Raw genomic sequence first — 21,928 nt, forward strand, 5'->3', positions numbered from 1 at the left:
TCTGGGTTGTCCAAAATAACCCAGCACAATATAATGGAAATCACAACCCAGCAGCAAATAACTCAGCACCCAACTGAGATAACCCAGCGAATTGGGTTCTCAGAATACCCAACTCAATAAAAATAACCCAATTAAATGACCCAACAGGCTCAACCCAGCGATTGGGTCAAAAAAATAACCCAGCATTTTTAAGAGTGTATAGACATGAAATAACACCCCTATAGTCACCTTTACACCCTTAATACCCTATATAGTAAATATAAGACATAATATAGACTCACATGTTGCTTCTTTTTGCACTTCCTGTTCTGTACAGTACTTCCTGTGGTGGCTATGTAACATCACTGACACCAAGTGGCCAGTATAGACTAACACATATGATCACAATGTCGTTGAATGCATCTTCTGAATGCTTTATATTGTATGTTTTTGAATATTAGAGCCCTCCGGTCATAAAATAACACCCCTATGATCACTTTTACATTCATTATCACCCAGTATTGTAGACATAATAAGACACAACAGACTGTAATTACTTCCTGTTCTGTACAGTACTTCCTGCAGTGGCTATTGTCCAATTGATGTAACATTACTGACACCTAGTGGCCAGTGTAGAATATTACATATGATCACAACACCATTGAATGCATCTTCTGAATGCTTTATATTTGTATTTTATAATATGTTTTTGAATATTAGAGCCCTCCGGTCATGAAATAACACCCCTATGATCACTTTTACATTCATTATCACCCAGTATTGTAGACATAATAAGACATAACAGACTGTAATTACTTCCTGTTCTGTACAGTACTTCCTGCAGTGGCTATTGTCCGATTGATGTAACATTACTGACACCTAGTGGCCAGTGTAGAATATTACATATGATCACAACGCCATTGAATGCATCTTCTGAATGCTTTATATTTGTATTTTATAATGTGTTTTCGAATATTAGAGCCCTCCGGTCATGAAATAACACCCCTATGATCACTTTTACATTCATTATCACCCAGTATTGTAGACATAATAAGACATAACAGACTGTAATTACTTCCTGTTCTGTACAGTACTTCCTGCAGTGGCTATTGTCTCATATTTTCGGAGTTGGAAAATAGAAAACCTGTTTTACAACCTTTTACCAATGGAGCTCTAGACATAAAATAGCACCCCTACAGTCATCTTTACACTCTTTTGACCCATACAGTAGATATAAGACATAATATAAACTCACATGTTAGCATTGTTCTTTAGCACGTCCTGTTCTGTACAGTACTTCCTGCGGCGGCTATGTAACATTACTGACACCTTGTGGCCAGTGTAGAATAGTACAGATGATCACAACGCCATTGAATGCATCTTCTGAATGCTTTATATTCGTATTTTAGTTAATGCATCCATTTGTACGCTTGAAAAAGACTAAAAATACATAAAATTGTGAATATTTTTTGAATAATAATAAAACTGTGATAGTGGAGTCGGCGTCGGATTACTACTAGCCATACCCGGGTTGAGGCCCCAGCCCAGTTGGGGGCCCAACGTTGCATACAAAGCTGCTGTACTTTATAATATCGGCATCCGTGTGTGGATTTTCGAGTGTTTGTTTACTATTTTGTCAGTCTGCTTCCGTTAGACGAGTAAGTGTGAGCTGCGGGGGAGGCCACTCGCGTTGCCACAATGTGGGACGTCTTTATGAAAACGACCCGATTTGAATATGACGTGATTATTAGGAAGCACAGAAACCTTGACTGTTTTCAACAAAGAGATGTATGAGCATGCTGCTGCTAAGCACGCGCTCCATCTTTGTGTGGCGGCCCTGAAGCTGTCTTCATACGACCGCCGGTGGTCCATTCACACCAGGGATACGCAGGTAATTGAACCGGGGATGTGAGGATTAAGGTGCACAAAGAGACACAGACGCACTGCTGTCACTCATTTGTTACTTCAAGTGGATGCAATTTTGTTTTGGTTATGAAGCCGCTGTGTGGGGGGAAAAAAAAAAAAAACGAGAGGTTGAAGGTTTTACTGAGCCCCCCCCCCCCCCCCGGAAGCTCATTACCTGCACCAACAGGCTTGGTTCGTTAGGTAGCAAAAATAAGCAGCTCATCTATCCGAGCAGCAAAGGTCGGGCAGGACGTTGATGTTGATACTAATTATTTGGCCTTGGTGGAGGTCTCTGCACTGTTGAGGGATGTACTGAAAAATGAATCATGTTTTTTTTTTTTTTTACATTGAAGATGCTAAAAGCAATAAATAATAAAATCATAAATCAAAGTTGTTTCATGATGCAGCCGATTAGCATATTTAAAAATGGCGACATAAATACAAATAAAAGGCATTCAGAAGATACATTGAAAGATGTAATGATATGTAGGATTCAAACACTGGGCACTCACACTACACTGGTTTCTCTTATTAGGTCCGGTAACAGGAGTGTAGAGGTGATATAGGGGTGCTATTTTATGTCTGGGTGTACTTCAAAAGTCCTAAGCAGGTTTTCCATGCTCTAACTCGACAAATATTTCATTTAAAAACAAGGAATTCAGCTGCATGGTGGACAAGTGGTTAGCGCACAGGCCTCACAGCTTGGAGACCCGGGTTCAATTCCACCCTCAATGTATGTGTGGGTTTTCTTCTAGCAACTCCAAATTCTCCATAGGTATGAATGTGAGTGTGAATGGTTGTTTTATGTGCCCTGTGATTGGCTGGCCACCAGTCCAGGGTGTACCCCCCCCCCGCCCTAAGACAACTGGGATAGGCTCCAGCACCCCCCATGAGATGACAACAGGTAGAAAATGAATGAATGATATGTAGGATTCAAACACTGGGCACTCACACTACACTGTTTTCTCTTATTAGGTCCGGTAACAGGAGTGTAGAGGTGATATAGGGGTGCTATTTTATGTCTGGGTGTACTTCAAAAGTTGAAAGCAGGTTTTCCATGTTCTAACTCTAAAAATATTTCATTCATAAACAAGGAATTCAGCTGCACGGCGGTTGAGTGGTTAGCGCAGAGGCCTCACAGCTGGGGAGACCCGAGTTCAATTCCACCCTCGGTGTGGAGTTTGCATGTTCTCCCCGTGCATGCGTGGGTTTTTCTCCTAGCGACTCCAAATTGTCCATAGGTATGAATGTGAGTGTGAATGGTTGTTTGTCTATATGTGCCCTGTGATTGGCCGGCCACCAGTCCAGGGTGTACCCCGCCTCTCGCCCCAAGAAGACAGCTGGGATAGGCTCCAGCACCCCCGCAAGAGGACAACCGGTAGAAAATGAATGAATTAATAATATGTAGGACTGATTTATCTTATTAGGTCAGGAAACAGGAGTGTAAAGGTGATATAGGGGTGCTATTTTATGTCTGGGTGTACTTCAAAAGTCTGTAAATCTTATATTTCATTTAAAAACAGTGATAGTTGTTTTTCTTGCTCTGTTGTAAACGTTGTATCGACATCCTTTTTTCTGTCCTTTCCGCATCGGGGTCCAACTACTGGCTTCTACCAGTTGTAACAATTTCGTAATGTCTTTGAATGCATCTTCTGAATGCCTTATTTTTGTGTTTAAGCCGTTTTTATGCTTGAAAATGCATGATTTAGGACAATAAATACTTAACATTTGCATACATTTTGACTGATGATGGTACCATGGTAGTAATACTACACTGTTCTTATTGTTTCACTTTAAATTAAGAATTATTTTTATTCGTGCAAAGCTTTTTTGTCACTAAATTAATTTGTTTTGTTGAACACAACAGGATTCATTTTGGCTGATGGATGTGTTTTTCCTTTTTTCCATTTTTCCATTTCTAATTCAGGACTAAAGAAGCCAGCGTGGATCCCCTGATATCCATCTCCCCACTTGTTGCTCCTTACGTCTCCTGCTGCTGGTGTGGACGCGCCGAGAGGAGGAGGAGGAGGAGGACGCGCACATTGCGCACATCCACGCAGACGCCGCTCGGATGCACACCTACCGTCACCCCCCTGTCCCCCCTCCCTCCTGCTCCTCTCCACATCGCGCAAGAACCGACCGACCTATCTGGAGGAAAGTTCTGTCGTTCCTTCTCCTTTTTTTTTCCCCCAATCTCGCCACACCTCCTCCCTTCTCTCCCCTCAGGGGGAGGCACATTGTCTGTGGCGCAGTGTCCGGTTTCAAGCTGCACGGCGCGCTCTCTCCTGCGTGGGTCGCAAATAGAAGCGAGAGGTCCGGACGGAGGAGGTTCTGCAAGGAGACACACGGAGCTCCGGACGCGGCGCAGATTGAGGATATTTCAGTATTCATCTTCGGTCTTCACTCCTTCTTCTTCCCCACGGACAAGACGCGCGGCTCACCTGGTAGGAAAAACGTTTTATTATTCTTTTTCTTAGCAATTCTTAGCAAGTCACCTGATTTTGTCATTAAACTTGCATCATGCATGCTAATTAAAAAAAAACATAATTACTAAATCACCACTTGACGTCTGGAATCAGTTTCGGGAAGTTTTTATAGCATGCATTTCCACCTGTGACCGCTTGGGGGCGCTGGCAGAGTGCAGCCCCCATCGGCATAACAGACACAAGTAAACACAAGTTGAGTTTATCTCCTTTATGTTTTAAAATAACGGATAATAAACATAGTATATTCAGGTTTAAAGAAGAAATATTGATAAATGTATGAATAATATCATATTGCTTTGCCTGCAAATTGGAAAACATTGACTTTTTAATTGTTTTTTTCCATTGTTGTTTGCCATCTCATCTGCCAGGCAGTTTGTCTTGTCTGCTCACTAAATGCTAAATGGGGGGGGGGGGGGGGGTGACCATCATCATCATCATCATCATCATCATCCAGATGGTGGAATTACCTTAGACGTCCAGCATCCTTGTTTTTTTTTTTTTTATTCGATGCTAAAATCCTCTCTCGGGAAGAAGCGAGGAGACGAGAATTGTAAAGATGCACATCCTAACATTCCTTTGCATCATGCACAATCATCCTGATTGATGTTTGAGTCCCCGCCGGGGGGAGAACGCCGTGATGACAATGACCCCCGTGGCCTGTGTGGTCGCTATGGGAACCGCATGAATGACGAGCCCATTGTCGCTGACCTTTGTGATGCGGCGTCCCTCGGGTGTGTGTGTGTGTGTGTATGGTGGGGGGGCGTGGGGGGGTTCTTGTCCCATAGGGAGTGAAAGTGGAGAGGCATTATCATGCACGTGTAAACCAAACAGCCATTACCCTCTGTACCCCCCCCCCCCACATGCTCCTTTAAGGTCTTTTTTGGTGGCTTATTTATCTGACACAAGCACCGTGGGCCTTTGGGCCTGTTTGGTTTTTTACCTACACACACACACACAGCTCGTGATTTATGACTCCATCTTGTTTTGTTTCTCTTTAACTGCTCGCCTCTTCTTAATTCCTTTCAAAAGGTCAGACAAAATCCAAAATGTGCAAAAACTTAAGTAATTTTTCTTACAGGAAAAAAATTTCATTCCACTCCTGACACCCAAAAATACTTTTTTAAGGGAGAAATATCTGTTTACGTGTATAAAACGATGCAAAATTATGAATGATGAATGATGGATGTTATTATTGATGCAGACTTCCCATACATCATCCAATTACTTAGGCTCACAACTTTCTCGGCCCCATGGCGGGTTGTTTCGTCGTCGCACTCAAACCCAAACGGGTTCTCTCCGTTGTGCCGTACGGAAGCTATTGTGAGCCTACAAACAGGATTTCAATGTTGTGTTTATTTTAGGACGTGTAGCAAAGCCTCGACACATGCTAGTTGGTGTGGCTGTGGTTAACCTCACTGCCTATAATGTTTATGGGGACGTCACTCCCTGATGCATTAACATCTGCACTGGCTTTTAACTCGACGGCTAGCACTGCTGGGCTCTCATTTGGTGGGGATCGGTGGACGTGGGTTCGAGCCCTCGTGAGTCGAAAGCATATTAATAAAGTTTTGTGCTTGAATCTGGCCAGTCAGAAATATGCATTCAGACAATGTGATATGTAGTATTCCACACTGGTCACTAGGTGTCAGTAATGTAATGTAATGTTGTCAATGAGACAATAGCCACTGCAGGAAGTACTGTACAGAACAGGAAGTAATTAGTCTGTTATGTCTCATTATGTCTACAATACTGGGTGATAATGAATATAAACGTGATCATAGGGGTGTTATTTCATGACCGGAGGGCTCTAATATTTGACAACATATTATAAAATACAAATATAAAGCATTCAGAAGATGCATTCAATGCCGTTGTGATCATATGTAATATTCTACACTGGCCACTAGGTGTCAGTAATGTTACATCAATTGGACAATAGCCACTGCAGGAAGTACTGTACAGAACAGGAAGTAATTACAGTCTGTTGTGTCTTACTATGTCTACAATACTGGGTGATAATGAATGTAAAAGTGATCATAGGGGTGTTATTTCATGACCGGAGGGCTCTAATATTTGACAACATATTATAAAATACAAATGTAAAGCATTCAGAAGATGCATTCAATGGCGTTGTGATCATATGTAATATTCTACACTGGCCACTAGGTGTCAGTAATGTTACATCAATTGGACAATAGCCACTGCAGGAAGTACTGTACAGAACAGGAAGTAATTACAGTCTGTTGTGTCTTATTATGTCTACAATACTGGGTGATAATGAATGTAAAAGTGATCATAGGGGTGTTATTTCATGACCGGAGGGCTCTAATATTTGACAACATATTATAAAATACAAATATAAAGCATTCAGAAGATGCATTCAATGGCGTTGTGATCATATGTAATATTCTACACTGGTCACTAGGTGTCAGTCATGTTATATAACCACCGCCGAAAGTACTGTTAAGAACAGGAAGTAATTACAGTCTGTTATGTCTCATTATGTCTACAATACTGGGTGATAATGAATGTAAAAGTGATCATAGGGGTGTTATTTCATGATCGGAGGGCTCTAATATTAGACAGCATATTATAAAATACAAATATAAAGCATTCAAGATGCAGTCAATGGCTTTGTGATCTTATGTATTATTCACTGGCCACTAGGTGTCAGTAATGTTACATAGCCACCGCAGGAAGTACTGTACAGAACAGGAAGTACTAAAGAACAATGCTAACATCTGAGTTTATATTATGTGTGAGTTTATTTATCATATCTACTGTATGGGTCAAAAGAGTGTAAAGATGACTGTAGGGGTGCTATTTTATGTCTAGAGTGCTCTAATGGTAAAAGGTTGTAAACAGATTTTCTACTTTCCAACTCTGAAAATATTCTAATCATGAATAAGGAATCCTACTTTGCGGAAATTCACTAATCCCGGTCGTGTCCGAAGCCAATTAACCAGGATAAACGAGGGATGACCGTACTGTTTGTTCTGCTCAGGACGCTACGTCCATCGGACATGTTCATCCTCGTTTCTTCTCCTGGCTCTTTCCCAAGTGGAGCGACATCAACGTCGAAGTGGTTTGCCATCCGTTGTTGTCTGTTTGTCTTCCGCGTTTGCTATTATCTCATCCCTGCTTCCACGACACATGCTGGGAAACACTTATTGCAAATATCTACGCTGTTAGCAGGCCGCGCTAGCTACATCTTATCTCTTCCTTTAGGGGAAGAAAAGTTGTCAGGGTGAAAGCAAATATCTGGATCCCCGCTGCTGCTGCTGCTGTTGTTGTTGAGGCTGTTGCTATAGCGACATGGTCCGTTAGTGACAAAGTAAATTAAAGTGTTGGCATCATTTATTGCACTTTTGCTCTGGAAAGGCCAAACGGTTACCGTAGCGATTGCCGGGACGCCCTCGTCATATACGCTTAGGTCCAACGGCCTGACAAATGTGTCGTTCGCAGGGCCTGCAATCCGACGTTATTAGCCGTCAACGAAGAAGAAATATCTGCGGTTTGTCAAACACGTCCGCATGTCAGCGGGAATTAGCGCCACTTAAGCGGCGTTGACCTGCCAGCGCTGTTACAACGTTTGAGCTCTGTCTCCGCTCTTCACAAGCTCAACCTCACCACTCTCCCCTCTGATAGCCCAGGAATTTTGTCTCTGAAGAGACGAGGGCGGCTCTTTTTGGGTCAGCGTTAAATAATCCCTAAAGCCTCTTTTTCGGCGGAGGATGAAGCCCAGAGGGATGACGGAAAGGTTAAGGAGAAAGTGATCAAAACCATAGACAGTCCAGCGACAGGCCAGAATATTAGGAACCCTGTATAACCTCCAATTGTCGTTGCTGCATCGGTATACGCAATTAAAGAACGGACAGTTTAGGGTATATTTAGCGTTATGGGTTGCTTTTTCTACCCTGTTTTTTTTAATTTTCCAAATATTTCTTCTTTAAAATAAATGTAATAAATTTCCGTAATATTTCGTAATATTCCCATATTTTATTCTACTGGCGCTATTGATTAAAATTATATTTTGTTTTGTTTGTTATGATATTACAACGTTTTAAAAAATAATGCTACTCAAATGGTATTAATATTCCTCATATTATAAATTTAACCTTGTAAAATTTATTTCTACTTGGAATATGATCATTTATTACAAAATATTTTTATTTTGTTCCGGTAAATTTCGAGTAATGTTCTGTGAGACACACAAGCACCAGCCCTGGTTGCCACAATAAACTTTTATTACAGGTTTGATTGATCTCACAACAGGCACAATCATCTCTAAGCCAGGCTACTGTGGCGTCCGTAAGATGAAACTCTCCATCTTTAGTCTTATTTCCTCTACAATATTGGGTAATCAGTGACTATAGGGGTGTTATATTAAGTCTGGAGGGCTCTAATAATAGTAAAAAACATAACTGTGAGAATATTGTAATAAGGAATGTTTTGGGCAGTGTTTTGGGCAGTTTAAGTATAAGTGAGATGGTGAGCCAAGGTTTGAATGATCTCACAACAGGCACAATAATCTCTAAGTCAGGCTACCCGCCAAGCTAAAACTCAACTCTGAACCCCTGACCCCACCCCCCTCTCTCCCTCTCCGAGCACTGGAACACATCTTTAGTCTTATTTCCTCTACAATATTAGGGAATCGGTGAGTAAATGTGACTATAGGGGTGTTATATTAAGTCTGGAGGGCTCTAATAATAGTAAAAACACATTTGGAAGGTCTGAGAATATTGTAATAAGGAATGTTTTGGCCAGTTTAAGGAGAAGTGAGATATGAGGTGAGCCAAGGTTCGAATGATCTCACAACAGGCACAATAATCTCTAAGTCAGGCTACTGTTGTGTCCGTAAGATCTCGAAAAACGAAAAACTTGACAAGCTCAAACTCAACTCTGAACATCTGACTGTTTCTCCGAGCACTGGAACACATCTTTAGTCTTATTTCTTCCATTATATTGGGTAATCGGTCAGTAAATGTGACTATAGGGGTGTTATATTAAGTCTGGAGGGCTCTAATAATAGTAAAAACACATTTAGAAGGTCTGAGAATATTGTAATAAGGAATGTTTTGGCCAGTTTAAGGAGAAGTGAGATATGAGGTGAGCCAAGGTTCGAATGATCTCACAACAGGCACAATAATCTCTAAGTCAGGCTACTGTTGTGTCCATAAGATCTCGAAAAACGAAAAACTTGACAAGCTCAAACTCAACTCTGAACATCTGACTGTTTCTCCGAGCACTGGAACACATCTTTAGTCTTATTTCTTCCATTATATTGGGTAATCGGTCAGTAAATGTGACTATAGGGGTGTTATATTAAGTCTGGAGGGCTCTAATAATAGTAAAAACATATTTGGAAGGTCTAACTGTGAGAATATTGTAATAAGGAATGTTTTGGCTAGTTTAAGGAGAAGTGAGACAAGGTGAGCCAAGGCTAAGGCGAGCGTCTACGAAGCGTTTGGTTATTGACTGATTCCGTGTCGCCTGCCAGGTTGAATTCACAAGCAAAGGCCAAATTCAAGACCAATGACCTCAAAGCTAAAAGTCAGAATCATTTGATAGCAGGGCTTGACTCACAAATTTCACTTTTGCAGAGTCTTCCCCTTCTGCAGGATCCACCGAGGTATGAAGTGGCATGCCCCCTCCCGAGAGAGCGGCTATGTATAGTCGCCGCAATTAGCAGCCGGCGCCTATTAACGCATGAGCTTCCTCGTGTTTACCACTTTTTTTCTTTCTTCGCATTAGTCAGTCTTTCGCGGGATTGAGCTTTTCCGTCCCCCCCCCCACCCCTCGAGACGCGGCGTCTCATCTTTATGGAGCATATCATTACACGATAAGCATTGCTGTGATGTGTTTAGAACTTTGCGTCGCAAAGCAGAAAGCTCTAATTTGATCATCGAGTGGGTGTAAATACCCCCCCAAAATCCTGTCATCTTCAGCAAATGAAAACATTTATCTTGACTTTGAAATTGTCGAGAAAAAGGCTAATCAGAGCAAAATCCTCGGAAGAGACATCCAAGTTTGCTCGCCGTCGCTTTCCTCAGCAGACGAATGAGGAAAGGAAATTGCCGAGTGTGCTGGATTCGTTTTATCCCACTCCTATACCAAAGTTTGCGATAACATCTCCCAGATAAAGCGGCTCACCGGTTGTGATGCGGGGAAAAATGGAAGCCAGATCGTGAGGGAGATTACGGGAAAGCCAGAGAAAAGGAAGATGGGACAGCGGCGGCAGAGGTGAGCAGATAAACAGACAAAAGGCTACAGCCGCCGATGGAAAATAAGGATGAGGAATCATCCCGATGGAGCGGATAATATCTGGGATTGTGGGAGCTGACAGGCCGTGGTTGGGGGAATAGTTTAACAGGGATGGAATTCTCTCAAGGGGCGGCGGTCTAGGATGGCAGGTTGCGCTCCGTGATAAATGAGGGAGCAGAAGGAAGTCAACGTTCCGACCTCACCCAAGTACAAAAGTATTCTAGTAATCCGTGACTTAAAATAATCCAATAGTCAAACCCACGGCACGCTTTCATACACACGCGCATGCACTCATGCGGCATCGTTCCTTGCAAAGTCGGAACGGACGCACATGATGCGAATGAAGGTCACATGTGCAGTCACATGCTCGAGTCAGACAATGGCGGCATGCAAGACGCGAGTCAAAATAGAAATAAAAGCAACCGACTCGAAATAATCCAAAAGTCAAACACACGGAACGCTCGCTCACCTCTAAAAAAAAAAAAAAAAAAAATTGTGTGCATAATAATCACACATCGATTAATTAATCTGATCGCTACTAATTAGTTAATGGCAACTTCCACCTTGCACAAGTGAAATAATCAGAAATAAAACCGGGAATAATCCAGAAATTCAACTGTAATAATCCGACAGATGTGATGGGACAGGCATGTTGGGGGGCAAAGCATGAGCGTCCCCCATCGGGGACCAGTACAGGGAGGGGGAAATGGCGTTGATTTGGCGGTCCGAGTCTGCCGGGATTTCATCTCCTCGTTTCTGTTTTAGATGTTTCCTTTTTGTTTATTTTGTTTTTTGGGGGGCAGGATTAGCCTTCCAGCTCTTTAAGCATTTCAAATGTACTGATTTTTTTCTTCTTACACTGACTCCATTGTGCAGGTCACACCCCCCCAATTGAAATCCCAGCGGCAAAGGCAAAACGGATAATAACAAACTGTGAAGTGGTGCGCACACGCGTGTCTCAACGCACACTAAGTGTATTGTGTTCCACGCTCTCCACGCGCCTTTTAGCAATCAAGCCCACCGTGGAACTGGCGGGGGGGGGGGGGTTGGGTGCCTGTGGATAACAAAGCTCAACAGTTATGCCGTGTTTTAAAACAACCCAAGCCCAAGACGACACAACATGTACCGTAAGCGTGTAACATGTTATATGTGATGGCGGCAAATAAGTACAAGCCGATAGTAACTGGAGAAAGCTGAGTGGGAATTTTTAATGGGCCCGCCTGTTGCTTGTCTCCGCAGGTCGCTTGCATGTTTAATGCACGGTATACTATGGATACGTAGATGGCTCGATACTTTATTCATCTCCGGAGAAAATCACAGCGTTACGGCCTGAAGGATGGATTCCTAATCACGTTGCCTGATTTCAACTTTATTCATCAATGACGTCACCTCGGTTACATAAAATTTTATGTTCCTTGTTAAAAAACCATAACATTCCAGTATGTGGAATCGACTATACTGATGGTTACTATGGTACCCATTATGTCATTACATGGTCATATCCCCTCGTTTTTTGGTATGTGTAAAAAAAAAAAAATTATTAAATACAAAAAAAATTAAATTAAACTAAAAAAATACAAATTAATAAACTATAAAATTAAAATAAAATAAAAATTATATCTGAAAGGCAGTACACAACCTACGATCAAGACCTTCCCAGTGATGTGCACCACAGATAATATATAATAAGCAGGAGGAATAATAAGATGCTTTGCTTGCAGGCCCATAAATACTGGCAGGCAAACAAAACTTTATGGGAAATCACTAAAACACTTCAACGTTTAAAAATGATTCTTAATCATTCTTTAAAAAAAAATGTAATTTACTCTCCCCTGGCTGCAAGCAAAGGCTCAGATATCACTTTCCCAGGCTGGTTTGACCTCTGACCTTAGCCTGACCACCCTTCCTCATCTGCCGCATTACTAAGCGGAAACTGACGAGAATAGACGCTTCCTCTTTTTGGACATGTTGTCGGCATGCTAGCGGAGATGCTAATTGGCTATTTAACCTCAGTGTGAAAAGCTGACATTAGTACAGCAGGACGGTATCGTGGGTTTGGTTGTGGGAATCTTCCAAAGTTGTTTCGAGGGGGTCGGGGGGGGGGGACTCCTACGCGGAGGATCTAGTTCACTGGACCCATCCAAAGCTCTTGTTGTCATTAAAAACAGACCTCTGGCGCTCTGAAGCGAGTCCTCGTAGCACCGTGATCTATTTTCTGCTTGCCCCCCCCCCTCCCTCCCCCGAAGGCGGTTTGGGTCGGGGAGTCCTCCTTTCACGGCATCAGTTTGGGGCTGATGGAGATTCTTCCTGTTTCTTCTTTTATCCCGCAGCTGTGTTTTATAAAGTCACGACACGAACTGTTTGTTTGTCCGACTGCGCATCCGCTCGACAAATGGCGACAAGCTGTTTCAAAGAAATTTGGCTAATTTACCGTCAGCTTTCGAGTTGCAGAATCGGGGCGAGCATCGATCTGTTTGCCGTAATGAACCGCAGCTCCCCGGCACTCGTGTTACCCACTTGGATGCAAGACGCAATCATTTCAGTATACGCTTGCGTTGCCAGTTATTGAGCCTAATTGTTGTGTGTTGATTCCCTTTCAGTGCACAGTAAAGCTATTAGAAAATATCAATATTGTCCATCGATATCAATACATATCGATATTGGCAGCAGCTCCTCCAGTTTGTGTCTCCAAATCAGGTCTCCCAGTAGATAAAAAATCAGTCATTTCCACATAACAATGCCAGTTTGGACTTGCCTTCCAAACACGGTCAACAATGACGCAAAAACGCTGACCGCAAACAAGTTTCATGTTTGATAAATCAAACCGCAAGTGCAAAATGATTGCATTTGCAGCTCCTCCTCGTAGTACTTTCTGCCTTCTGATACTACTTCTGACTAAGGATCGACCGATACATCCGCTGGCCGATATTTGCGTTTTTCCCTTGAATCGGTATCGGCCAATACACACATGGATTCGCCGATATTTTCCGCCGCAAAAATCAGTCATTTCCGCATAACACTGCCCGTTTGGACTTGCCTTTCAAACGTGCTCAACAATGACGCAAAAACGCTGACCGCGAACAGGTTTCATTTTTGATAAATCAAACTGCAAGTGCAAAATGATTACATTTGCAGCTCCTCCTCGTAGTATTTTCTGCCTTCTGATACTACTTCTGACTAAGGATCGACCGATACATCCGCTGGCCGATATTTGCGTTTTTTCCTTGAATCGGTATCGGCCAATACGCGCATGGATTGGCTGATATTTTCCGCCGCAAAAATGAGTCATTTCCGCATACCACTGCCCGTTTGGACTTGCCTTCCAAACATGCTCAACAATGACGCAAAAACGCTGACCGCGAACAGGTTTCATTTTTGATAAATCAAACTGCAAGTGCAAAATGATTACATTTGCAGCTCCTCCTTGCAGTATTTTCTGCCTTCTGATACTACTTCTGACTAAGGATCGACCGATACATCCGCTGGCCGATATTTGCGTTTTTTCCTTGAATCGGTATCGGCCAATACGCGCATGGATTCGCCGATATTTACTTCCTTGCAGTATTTTCTGCCTTCTGATACTACTTCTGACCTGTTTTTATACATGCCGACCTTTTACAGATCAGGCCCTATGACTTGCATCCCACTCTCTTTCTCTCTTTCGCTCACTTTATCATTCTGTCAACGCTTGTCTCATCCCAAGAGAAGTGTAATGCTCCTCCTTGCCCTTCCTTGGATAGCACCGGGTCAGACTACAGGGTCAGGTGTGCACTTGAAACAAAACCTCCCTTTTAGTCCAAATACCCACAAGGCAGCGCCATAAAAAACATACACACGAAACCCCCGGTAACCTATCATCACGTGCACGAGCTCCTCGGGCCGCATGTCGTAAAGATATCTTCCAGTAATGGCATGCCCTCACTCAGGGTCAATAATGTTATTCCAGTTATTTGTCATTTGGAGTTCTAGCTCATATACGCTCGTTAGCAGAGGCATGCAGGCTGGGCTGAATCTCGGCATGTACCAAAGGAATACACGTTTACTTCTACTGTATGTTTGGGTTGTGTATTGACTTATTGCACCTGTAAGGCATTTATTATTCCTGTGCAGTCTTTGAATGGGATTGAACCCGATGATGTGATTAATGTGGTGCCTATACGTGCCAAGAAGGCACCTCTGCCACATGGAGGAATTTTGGCACAGGTAGAACCGTCTCGATGTACAGTAAAAGCAGATGAGGGCTTCATAAAATAGCACCGAGTGGACCTCGGGAAGACTAGCAGGGACGGCGCTTACAACACCTGCGAGCCACATGTGGATCGGTCCCGACTTGGAAAACTCCTTCGTCATCATTAAAGTGGAGGGTGGAGCGGGGATCGTTAAGTCATTATTTATGTGCTTTCTGCTGTTTTACCGCCTCCAGACGCAGTCGCACCGCGCAGACGCCCGCTCGCACGGCCCCTCAGAAGAATAACACGATTGTACCAGCCACCCGGGGGGGAGGCGGGTTGGGGCTAATAGAAAAGAAAGTGCAGACATTGACAGTCTGGGTCAGCAGTAAAGACCACTAAAGGTGGGCTCGTTTATGCCTCCTGTTGTTTATGTGGAGTCACATGCTTTTTCCAGGACCACGGACAACTGGAAAGGGAAGATGTAATATTGGCTTCAAAGTAGATGAAGGATGAGACCATAAAAAGTGCATGCATGGGGGGGGGGTGTCTGACTATTCATGCTAAAATGTTGAGGGACAGAGACGATGAAGGGAAGACTCACATGCCCAGACACCCAAGGATATTTGAAGTTACTATCGTGGTTAATTAATATCGTGGATACAGACCTGACTGTGATGAGTGAATTTTCGTGAAGTAGGATTCCTTATTTATTAAAAAATATCTTGGTAATTGTAGCATGGGGAACCTTCACAACCTTCTAAATGTGGTTTTTAACATTATTAGAGCCCTCTAGACTACAGAAGAACACCCCTATGCTCAAGATAGAGTTTTATTTTTATTAAATCAAATGTCTGACTATTCATGCAAAAATGTTACTTGAGGGACAGAGACAATGAAGGGAAGACTCACATGCCCAGACACCCAAGGCTATTTGAAGTTACTATCGTGATAAATATTTGGGGAATGGGAAACCTTCACAACCTTCTAAATGTGTTTTTTAAACATTATTAGAGCCCTCTGGACTATGGAATAGCACCCCTATGCTCAAGATAGTTTTTTTTAATTAAATTAAATGCTTGACTATTCATGCAAAAATGTTAATTGAGGGACAGAGACAATGAAGGGCAGACTCACATGCCCAGACACCCAATTGAAGTTACTATCGTGGTTAATTAATATCGTGGATAAAGACCTGACAGTGATGAGTGAATTTTCGTGAAGTAGGATTCCTTATTTATACAACAAATATTTTGGTAATGGGAAACCTTCACAACCCTCTAAATGGGGTTTTTAACAAAATTAGAGCCCTCTGGACTATGGAATAGCACCCCTATGTTCAACATACAATTTTGTTTTTATTAAATTAAATGTCTGACTCCATGCAAAAATGTTAGTTAAGGGACAGAGATGATGAAGGGCAGACTCACATGCCCAGACACCCAAAGATATTTGAAGTTATTATTGTGGTTAATTAATATCGTGGATAAAGACCTGACTGTGATGAGTGAATTTTGTGAAGTAGGATTCCTTATTTATACAACAAATATTTTGGGAATGGGAAACCTTCACAACCCCCTAAATGGGGTTTTTAACAAAATTAGAGCCCTCTGGACTATGGAATAGCACCCCTATGTTCAACATACAATTTTGTTTTTATTAAATTAAATGTCTGACTCCATGCAAAAATGTTAGTTAAGGGATAGAGACGATGAAGGGCAGACTCACATGCCCAGACACCCAATTGAAGTTACTATCGTGGTTAATTAATATCGTGGATACAGACCTGACTGTGATGAGGGAGTTTCGTGAAGTAGGATTCCTTATTTATATAACAAATATTTTGGGAATGGGAAACCTTCACAACCTTCTAAATGTGGTTTTTAACATTATTAGAGCCCTCTGGACTATAGAATAGCACCCCTATGCTCAAGATAGAGTTTAGTTTTTATTAAATTCACCCATGTTGTCATCTCACAGAGAAAGAGAGTGTGAAGTTAATGATGTGTCGCACCTAACCCCCCACCCCTACCCCCCCGGTACTGTTTTTTTTCCTCCATTCATAAGAAGGGTTTGCTTTCACAGCTGGGCCATGCCGCCCTGTTGTTTTCTTCTCCCGATTCGGGTGCCGTGCACTGACGGGATTGTGGGATTGAGAGCAGTTCTTGGAAGCACTCTTCCACAAAGCCCGGCTTCCCATCCCGCCATCCTTCTCTTTCTTTCCATGTGAAGCCATCTCCTATTAATCGCCTCCATTAGCTCCCCCTCCGACGGCTCCTTTTGTTCCCGCCTCACCTCCTCCCTCCTCGGCACTGCTTCATCTCCTCTCCATCGTTTGCCTTCCCTTCCTCTCCTAAGTCCCCTTCATCCTTTTGCTCTCCTCTTCCTCTCATTATAAGCTGCTCCGCTCTAGTAATCTACCTCCAGTGACCCCACATGACTTTTTGGCCTCCTTTTGGTCGCCTTTTTTCCACCCGTGTCACAGAGTCTGGAGGCCATTTTTTAAAAATGTTATCCATTCATTCATTTTCTACCTCTTTTTCCTCACGAGGGTGCTGGAGCCTATCCCAGCAGTCTTCGGGCGACAGAGGCGGGGTCCACCCTGGACTGGTGGCCACCCAATCACAGGGCACATATAGACAAACAACCATTCACACTCACATTCATACCTATGGACAATTTGGAGTTGCTAATTAACCTAGCATGTTTTTTTGGAATTTGGGAGGAAACCGGAGTACCCGGAGAAAACCCACACATGCACGGGGAGAACATGCAAACTCCACACAGAGATGGCCGAGGGTGGGGAAACGACAAAATAAGAAGCCAAAAAGTTACCACTTCCACACAAAATAGGAGAACTCATTCATTCGTTCATTTTCGATCGCTTTTCCTCACGAGGGTCGCGGGGGGTGCTGGAGCCTATCCCAGCAGTCTTCGGGCGAGAGAGGCGGGGTACACCCTGGACTGGTGGCCAGCCAATCACAGGGCACATATAGACAAACAACCATTCACACTCACATTCATACCTATGGACAATTTGGAGTCGCTAATTAACCTAGCATGTTTTTTTTGGAATGTGGGAGGAAACCGTAGAAAACCCACGCATGCACGGGGAGAACATGCAAACTCCACACAGAGATGGCCGAGGGTGGAATTGAACCCTGGTCTCCTAGCTGTGAGGTCTGCACGCTAACCACTCGACCACCGTGCCGCCCTAAAAATGTTATTTTTATTTTTTATTGTAACTGTTGCACTTTGAGATCTTTCATTTGATGTAAAGTGCGTTATAAATGAAATTGATTATTATTATTATTATTATTATGAAATTGGTACCCGCGTCTTAACACGTAGGACCACAGGACGTCACAGGACCACTTGTTTAAACCCGACAAGTTTGTTCACAAGGAGGCATTTCATCTGTAAGAGTACATTTGGGTCAGGTAGACAGCTGTACACACACACACACACACACACACACACAGACACACACACACACACACGGTCTGCTTAGCCACGCAGACAAAAACACACGTGTGTAAAGAAACATCTGGTTTTGGCCTCCAATTGAGCCCAGATGGACCTCAGGGCGAATGTGACAGCAGGAGAAGAGACCTCACAGTAGATACACCCCAGCAGGATAATGACCCCGGGGAGGGGGGGCGTGCAACCAAAATCAATACCTGCCTAATTTCTTGGAATATTTTATCCACTTGGCCAAAGTCCAGTGGGCTCGTGTGTGTGTGTGTGTGTGTGTGTGTGTGTGTGCACGCAGCATGAATATGCATTGTGTGGGGAGGAAACTTTGGTGGTCTTTATTTAGAATGTTGGCGGCGGTCGGAGGCGGAACCTAAACATAGACCGTGAATGAATGCATGGCGGCTAAAAGCGATGCCATCCGGCTTTGATGTTGAAGGCGTCATGAAGCAGCTCGGTGGTTCACTGCATATTTAGACCCGAGCTTAAATTAGACCTGCCTTAGACTGTCACCCATGCTGGGCTGCTGTTGTCGCACAGATGCTGTTGCATGTTTGATTCCGTATTATTTTCTATGTGGGACCTTGTATGAGAGGGTCGATATAGGACCAGATCTCAAAAATGTTCCCAAAAAATGTACTACCCTACCTGAGCTGATGGTTGCTGGTTCGATCCTCCGTGCTGCTGTACTCATTCAACTTGTTTTATTCATTTAAACTTTCCGATAATTCAAATCCTGCTGTTTTTAGTATGCCTAAAACACCCTTTTGGTGAAAATCGTTGTCTTATATTGCGCTTATTCCACAGGGTGACATGGCTCAGGTGGTTGCTGGTTCGAGCCTCCATGCTACTGTACTCATTCAACTTGTTTTATTCATTTAAACTTTCCGATAATTCAAATCCTGCTGTTTTTAGTACGCCTAAAACACTCTTTTGGTGAAAATCGTCGTCGTATATTCCGCTTATTCCACAGGGTGACATGGCTCAGGTGGTTGCTGGTTCGAGCCTCCGTGCTGCTGTACTCATTCAACTTGTTTTATTCAGTTAAACTTTCCGATAATTCAAATCCTGCTGTTTTTAGTATGCCTAAAACACCCTTTTGGTGAAAATCATTGTCTTATATTGCGCTTATTCCGCAGGGTGACATGGCTCAGGTGGTTGCTGGTTCGAGCCTCCATGCTGCTGTACTCATTCAACTTGTTTTATTCATTAAAACTTTCTGATAATTCAAATCCTGCTGTTTTTAGTATGCCTAAACACCCTTTTGGTGAAAATCATTGTCTTATATTGCGCTTATTCCACAGGGTGACATGGCTCAGGTGGTTGCTGGTTCGAGCCTCCGTGCTGCTGTACTCATTCAACTTGTTTTATTCATTTAAACTTTCTGATAATTCAAATCCTGCTGTTTTTAGTATGCCTAAAACACCCTTTTGGTGAAAATAGTCGTTTTATATTGCGCTTATTCCACAAGGGTGACATGGCTCAGGTGGTTGCTGGTTCAAAAAAGATTACTTTTTTTAGTTTATTGGTGCATTCTGATGCCTGGTTTGGACAAATATAATGATAACAAAAATAGCTAATCGGAGTTTAATTTCAGAGCTGATATCTAGCGACTCACCCCCCATTTGTGGATAGTCAGATTCTAGAGTGGTTGCTGGTTCGATCCTCCAGTCAGTGAATAGATTTCAACACATTATAGTGTTATTTCAACGTTCAGTGTCAACTGATTTTTGCTTTCAGTTAATATATATATTTTTAAAATATATATTTTTTTATTTAAGTGGAACAGCCTCGCCCCACCCTACACCACACTGACACTTGTGCCCCCCCCCTCCTCGTGGTGCTGCTGACACATACATTCTTCACACAATTATAGAGCACAGCGCTCCCGGTAAAGGTGACAGTTTGATCATTCCTTATCAGGAATTTCACTCCCACCAGGAATGTTGATTACATGCTGCATCTGTGACGAGTGGCAACATATAACTTTATTTTTTTTTGGCCGCGTTTCAGCCTACCTATTAGTCATCATCGGATTTGTGAGATTGAGCTCCTGCCGCTATTTCCTGGAGTCATGCCTTTTTGCGTTGTGTTCTGTCCTATCGTCATGTGACTTGGAATGACTTGTCTGACAATAAACGTCCTCAAATGACGTTGATCATGTGACATGATGAGCTGAAAGACACCTAATATTAATATTTTGCGTGTTTGTGTGTGTCAAACACGAGTAGCCTCTAAATTATTTAGTTGTTAATTTTAACTTTGCCACACGGGTGCTTTCGGAAGGTGACATTGCCTCTGAAATATAAACAAGTAATCATCATTAATACTTATTTAAATACTAATGAAAGGAGGGAAATGCATTGCCACTTATTCCTGTTAAGTTTAAAACAAACCAAAATAAATGTTTTATGGAGAAATAGTAGCTTTAAAAGCAGAAAACAATATGAGCCCATTATAAATGATGGATGCAAGGAGTTAGAAGATAGAATTCAATAGCGTTTATCACCTTCTTTATCATATTGCCGGCACTCGCAACTTTCTTTTGGCCCCATGGCGGGTTATTTAGCAGTTGTGTCAATAATAAATGCACAGAGGGCGACGGTGCTATTTTCGGGGGCAATCGATTCCGCTGCAAATGGCCTAGTTTGTTACTTGCAATATTGTATATAAACCGAAGGCAAAGGTTTGACTCATTGGGCATCGGGTCAATTAATTAATTAATTAATTAATTAATTAATTAATTAATTATGTAGTTAGTGTGTGTGGAACTGATATTTAATTCTATTGCTTGCATTGTACTGAACAGCCTCAATAAGCCACAACCCCAATTTCCGGTTCTATGGTTATCATTGCACTTTCTCTTGATTAATTAAGAGAAAGTTAATTTATTAATTAGTTAGTGTGTGGGCGGAACTGTTATTTAATTATATTGCGTGCATTGTACTGAACAGCCTAAATCAGCCTCAACCAGCCTTAGCCTCAATTTCTGGGTCTATGGTTATCATCACACTTTCTCTTAACTAATTAAGAGAAAGTTAATTAATTAATTAGTTAGTGTGTGTGTGGAACTGATAATTAATTCTATTGCTTGCATTGTAGTGAACAGCCTCAACCTCAATTTCCGGTTCTATGGTTATCATCACACTTTCTCTTAATTAATGAAGAGAAAGTTAATTAATTAATTAGTTAGTTAGTGTGTGTGTGTGTGGAACTGATATTTAATTCTATTGCTTGTATTGTACTGAATAGCCTCAATCAGCCTCAACCTCAATTTCCGGTTCTATGGTTATCATCACACTTTCTCTTAATTCATGAAGAGAAAGTTAATCAATTAATTAGTTAGTGTGTGGGCGGAACTGATACTTAATTCTATTGCTTGCATTGTAGTGAACAGCTTCAAACCTCAATTTCCGGTTCTATGGTTATCATCACACTTTCTCTTAATTAATTAAGAGAAAGTTAATTAATTAATTAACTAATTAGTTTGTGTGTGTGGAGCTGATATTTAATTCTATTGCTTGCATTGTACTGAACAGCCTCAATCAGCCTCAACCTCAATTTCCGGTTCTATGGTTATCATCACACTTTCTCTTAATTAATGAAGAGAAAGTTAATCAATTAATTAGTTAGTGTGTGGGCGGAACTGAT

General features: G+C 42.3%; 1 protein-coding gene across 3 annotated transcripts in view; it reads left to right on the plus strand.

Annotated features, from left to right (window-relative positions):
* Nucleotides 1–21,928, plus strand: part of sema5a (sema domain, seven thrombospondin repeats (type 1 and type 1-like), transmembrane domain (TM) and short cytoplasmic domain, (semaphorin) 5A) — a 158,531-nt gene that overhangs the window by 10,225 nt on the left and 126,378 nt on the right. For 2 of the 3 annotated variants that reach the window (XR_013627373.1, XM_078790583.1), the window contains exon 3: nt 3,812–4,328. The gene's annotated coding sequence lies outside the window, so the exon portion shown is untranslated. Of the gene's footprint in view, nt 1–3,811; nt 4,329–15,006; nt 15,208–21,928 lie in introns of those variants that run through there. The other variant, XM_078790584.1, reaches the window with a different exon arrangement.

The sequence above is a fragment of the Doryrhamphus excisus genome, linkage group LG5 (genome assembly GCF_037039965.1).
Source record: "Doryrhamphus excisus strain RoL-2023G ecotype Guam linkage group LG5, RoL_Dexc_Guam_v1.1, whole genome shotgun sequence".
Classification (NCBI taxonomy): Eukaryota; Metazoa; Chordata; class Actinopteri; order Syngnathiformes; family Syngnathidae; genus Doryrhamphus; species Doryrhamphus excisus.